The sequence below is a fragment of the Medicago sativa genome, chromosome 2 (genome assembly GCF_051527215.1).
Source record: "Medicago sativa cultivar Bolivia chromosome 2, Bolivia_mono, whole genome shotgun sequence".
Lineage (NCBI taxonomy): Eukaryota > Viridiplantae > Streptophyta > Magnoliopsida > Fabales > Fabaceae > Medicago > Medicago sativa.
Window position 1 is genome coordinate 49,453,953 of NC_140750.1, and position 5,682 is coordinate 49,459,634.

At 34.8% G+C, this 5,682-nt stretch overlaps 1 non-coding gene and 1 pseudogene across 1 annotated transcript; both read left to right on the top strand.

Annotated features, from left to right (window-relative positions):
- The first annotated feature begins 1,423 nt into the window (after window positions 1-1,423).
- LOC146947152 (pentatricopeptide repeat-containing protein At1g18485-like) lies at window positions 1,424-5,682 on the top strand (annotated as a pseudogene).
- TRNAA-UGC (transfer RNA alanine (anticodon UGC)) lies at window positions 1,439-1,511 on the top strand. The gene has a single exon. It is a non-coding gene; the product is annotated as a tRNA-Ala (tRNA).

Below are 5,682 nucleotides of genomic sequence, written 5' to 3' on the forward strand. Positions count from 1 at the left end.
TCTGGACTTCTGTAGGGGTGTTGTCTCGCATCAATGTCTTACTCGCCCATTTAATAATGGATATACAATTACATGCATTTCTCTTGGTACTTTTTGGTACGGTTCTTAACTAAAAATAACCTTTTTTTTTTGTTATAACAAACTTTGAGATAATTATGGATTTGAGGAAATCATAAATAGTTTAGTTAAGAATCATACTAAAAGCACAAAAAGAAATGCACCAAAGTTTTGTCTTTTAATAATACAATAATTTAAATTTTGAAGTTCTTGAGCCACCATTTTTTTTGTTTTTGGGAAGTTAACACTCTGCCTAAGCTTCGTTTTGAACACTTTTTGCTTTACTTTTTGAAACATTTTACTTGATTGCTACCTGCAATCTCTTTAAGTTTACCGATAAGTTCATTCACCTGAGAAGTATTCGTTGGATTGTTTTGAAACTCTAGTGTGGGTGTTTCAATGGCTATTATAAATCATATAGTCTCTCCTGTCTTGGTTGATTTTCGATAGTCTCGTTTATCTTATATTCGTAAACCTCATGCTAAGGATGTAAACAACAAACTTACACATTAATTGTTGAGAAGTGAGAAACTACGGATTCAAAATTTATACCTAAACATATCAAAGATCTCTAGAGTTATCATCTTAGTTGTCCTTCGCGACTTTGTAAACTTCCTTTATGTACGAAGTTATACCAACTTTTTCTTTGTGAGAATATTGTTTCCTCACTGCAAATTCAACTCAACTCTTACGTTGTAATCAACCCAAAACATCCAAGCTTATTCAATGCTATCAAAATTAACTTTCAGCTTTGATCGGCAATCTTGTATTTTGTTTTAAATATACTGCATTTTTGCATTTTTTATTTCAGTGCGAAAATCAAAACAATATATTGGTTTACGTAGGAAAATTCTTGCAGTTTTGAAATTAAATGTTGAGTAATAATATGTGGACACTTCTAATTCTCATACACACATTTGACAACACATTTTTTCTCCATCTCCCTTTTCATCACATCATCATCTCTATGTCTTTCTCTCTCCTTAAGCGTATGCTTGTACACAAGATATGATACAAAAAATTATGCGATAAATAGATGGATAAGATCATGATATAATAGTAACACTGTTGATGTTTATCATCTCACGTGTTTATTGTGCACTTGTTGAATAAAAGTGTGCAACTAAGAATATCACAACCAAAGAGCACTTAGATTGATATGACACGAGTCTCTTCTAGCTTAACCAAGGTCTTAGGTTTGAATCCATCCTTGAGAATGCAACAACATTAAAACTCTTAGGGAGGTTTTCCGTCCATTTGAGTTCCACGAGTCTTAAGGGATTAATCTTATATTTGCGTGCGGAGGACACCTAGTTAAAAAAAAAAAATCACGCGTCACCTTTAGTTTGAATATTAATGTGATCAAATGCATGAACATCGTGGGGATGTAGCTCAAATGGTAGAGCGCTTGCTTTGCATGCGAGAGGTACAGGGTTCGATCCCCTGCATCTCCATATTGAGTTTTTTTTTTTTTTTTTTTGCTTAATAATACTTGTTTTATTAAAAGAAAAATAGGAAAATGCTAAAGTGTGTCGCTCAATTTAGTGAATATTGTCCTGCTGGGTAGGTCGCTGCTTTTGCATGAAGGATTCGGGTCTTTGGATAGACATTCTTAAAGAGCGGTATGATGCCTTATCTCCCACTTCATGTGGGTACAAGTTTTATCTTTTGTGGTAGGCCGATGGAGGTTGTGCCTCACTTGTTTTGGTCTTATGGTCATACTTAGTCCATCTGGGAGGGCATTATTGAATTATTGTTTTGTTCAGTGATTATATATATATATATATATATATATATATATATATATATATATATATATATATATATATATATATATATATTTTCCATTTAAAAAAATATTCAATACTTTATTAGGTGTAGATTTTTAACGTATATATTTTTGACTATGACATGATAAGAAAGAGTTGTTTTATTTGAACAACCATTTGATTGATACTTTTCGGCATAACTATAACTTTACAAAGAACAACTGGTATTGACACAAAAATCAATGTAATAGAGAGAAACAAAGTAAAAATATAATGTGAGTATTAGAGATAAAGTTGTCATAAAATTTATCAAAAAATCGTTGTACAAATATTATTTCTTCGTAAAAAATATATCATATTTAAATGACAAGATTACCATTATGAAACAATTACATTTTTTTAAATTATTTTTTATTTGCTGTTTATTTTTTATTTATATATTTATTTTATTAAATTATAGTATTTTCTATTATAAATATATTTTATTGGGTTAGATTTGCAATTTAATTTCTTATCTTATTCCGTCGAAATCAAACCCAATTCATATTTAAATTGAAATTTTTAACTAAAGAAACATAATATGATAAATATCAAAATTAATTTATCACATTTCCATCTCATATCAAGCATTAATGAAACTCATGCATGACCCACCATTTCTTCAAAAAAAAAATGTATAATCTACCAGTTTAAGTGAAATTTATTTTCAAATGTGAGACCAAACATGATTTAAATGGTGATGAAGTATATCCGGTCATACATGTTGTTATCATGACTTCAACATGACACAGCACACAGACTGTGACTGTGACACAGTCACACACCATATATTTTCCGTAAGAACGGTTGTTTATAAATTAAACGACAACAAAAAAAACGGTCGTTTAGTTTAGATTTGGTTGCAATAACTGAAAGTCAAGTGAAGTCGAGCAATGTGTTCTGTCAGTGTTGCACCATAACTTTACCCTTCAAAACAGGACTCAAAACATCAACAACAAAATCCTCTTTCATTCATTTACACCTCCAAAATCATCCCTCTTATCCTCTCCCACAATCTCAACACACAAAAAACAACAAAATGCATCTAAACATTTTCACAATCTATGCAACAATGGAAAACTCAACCAAGCCTTCAACTTCCTTCAATCAAATCTCAACGACGTCGTTTCCTCTTCCAACTCTAAACCCGAACAACTCATTGGCCTCTTACTACAATCATGCGGACACTACAAAAACATCGGAAGAAAAATCCACCACTTCATTTCCACGTCACCACGTTTCCAAAACGACATCGTTCTCACCACCCGCATTGTTACTATGTACTCCATCTGTGACTATCCCTATGATTCACGTCTTGTTTTTAACGCGTCGCGGAAAAAGAATTTGCTCTGGAACGCGCTTCTTAGTTGTTACATGAGGAACAGTCTTTTCCGCAAAGCGGTTTTTGTGTTTGTGGAGATGGTTTCTTTGACGGAGTTTGTACCCGATAATTTTACTTTGCCGTGTGTTATTAAGGCGTGTGTGGGGGGTTTATGATGTTAAACTTGGAGACGCTGTTCACGGGTTTGCGTTGAAGACGAAGGTTTTGTCTGATGTGTTTGTTGGGAATGCGTTGATTGCTATGTATGGGAAGTTTGGGTTTGTGGAGAGTGCTGTTAAGGTGTTTGAGAAAATGCCTTTTAGGAATTTGGTTTCGTGGAACTCGGTTATGTATGTGTATTTGGAGAATGGTGTTTTTGAAGAGAGTTATGATTTGTTTAAGGGATTGTTAAATGGTGATGAAGGGTTGGTGCCTGATGTGGCTACAATGGTGACTGTGATACCTTTGTGTGCAAGACAAGGTGAAGTGAGATTAAGGATGGTGTTTCATGGTTTGGCTTTGAAACTTGGCCTTTGCGGGGAATTGAAGGTGAATAATTCGTTGTTGGATATGTATTCGAAATATGGTTACTTATGTGAAGCCCGGGTTTTGTTTGATATGAATGAGGAGAAGAATCTTGTTTCTTGGAATTCTATGATTGGGGGATACTGTAAGGACGGGGATTTTCGCGGAGCATTTGAGTTGTTAAGGAAGATGCAGATGAGGGATAAGGTAAAAGTGAATGAGGTGACTTTGTTGAATGTTTTACCGGTTTGTGAGGAGTAGATTCAGTTTTTGAAATTGAAGGAGATTCATGGTTATGCTTTAAGGCATGGATTCATTCAGAGTGATGAATTAGTTGCCAATGCTTTTATTGCTGGATATGCTAAGTGTGGTTCTTTGGATTATGCTGAGGGTGTGTTTTGTGGTATGGAGTCGAAAATGGTGAGTTCTTGGAATGCGTTAATTGGTGGTCATGTGCAAAATGGTTTTCTTAGAAAGGCTTTGGATTTGTACCTTTTGATGAGAGGTTCTGGCTTGGAGCCTGATTTGTTTACAATTGCTAGTCTTCTTTCGGCTTGTGCTCGTCTTAAATCTTTGTCATGTGGGAAAGAGATTCATGGTTTTATGTTGCGTAATGGTTTTGAATTGGATGAATTCATTGGTATATCGTTAGTGTCGCTTTATGTTCAATGTGGGAAAATTTTGTTAGCAAAATTGTTTTTTGATAATTTGGAAGAGAAAAGTTTGGTGTGCTGGAATACTATGATTAATGGCTTTTCACAGAACGAGTTTCCTTGTGATGCCCTTGATATGTTTCGTCAAATGCTTTCAAGTAAAATTTGGCCTGATGAGATTGCCATAATTGGTGCTTTGGGGGCTTGTTCGCAGGTGTCGGCACTGCAGCTGGGAAAAGAACTTCACTGCTTTGCAGTGAAATCTCATCTCGCAGAGCACAGTTTTGTTACTTGTTCATTGATAGACATGTATGCAAAATGCGGATGCATGGAGAAATCGCAGAACATCTTCGACAGGGTACATGAGAAAGGCGAAGTGACATGGAATGTTTTAATTACAGGATATGGAATTCATGGGCGTGGACAGACGGCTATTGAGCTGTTTAAATCAATGCAGAACGCTGGCTTTAGACCATATTCTATCCTATTATAGGATTGTTAACGGCATGTAACCATGCAGGTTTAGTAGCCGAAGGGTTAGAATATCTTGGTCAGATGCAGAGTTTGTGGTATAAAGCCAAAACTAGAGCATTATGCATGTGTGGTTGATATGCTTGGTCGCGCAGGACGATTGAACAAAGCTTTGGAGCTTATGAATGAGCTGCCAGACGAACCCGATTCCAGGATATGTAGTTCGTTGCTCAGTTCGTGTAGAAATTACAGGGATTTGGTTATCGGAGAGAAAGTAGCTAACAAGTTATTAGAATTGGGACCAGACAAAGCTGAGAATTATGTATTGATATCAAACTTCTATGCTGGATTAGGAAAATGGGATGAGGTTAGAAAAGCGATGCAGAGGATGAAGGAAATTGGCCTTCAGAAAGATGCAGGTTGTAGTTGGATTGAAATAGGAGGAAAGGTTTATAGATTTCTTGTTGGTGATGGATCACTTTTGGAATCAATGAAAATTCAGCAAACTTGGATTGAATTGGAGAAGAAAATAAACAAAATTGGATATGAACCTGACACAAGTTGTGTGCTTTATGAACTTGAAGAAGATGAAAAAATTAAGATACTTAGGAACCATAGCGATAAGCTTGCAATTTCTTTTGGTTTATTAAATACTGCTGAAGGTACCACATTGAGAGTTTGCAAAAATCTACGCATTTGTGTAGATTGTCATAATGCTATTAAGTTAGTATCAATGGTTGATAAAAGGGAAATTATTGTAAGGGACAACAAGAGGTTTCATCATTTCAAAATTGGATTTTGTAGCTGTGGAGATTACTGGTAATTGATGGTCTATGTTGGTTTTTAA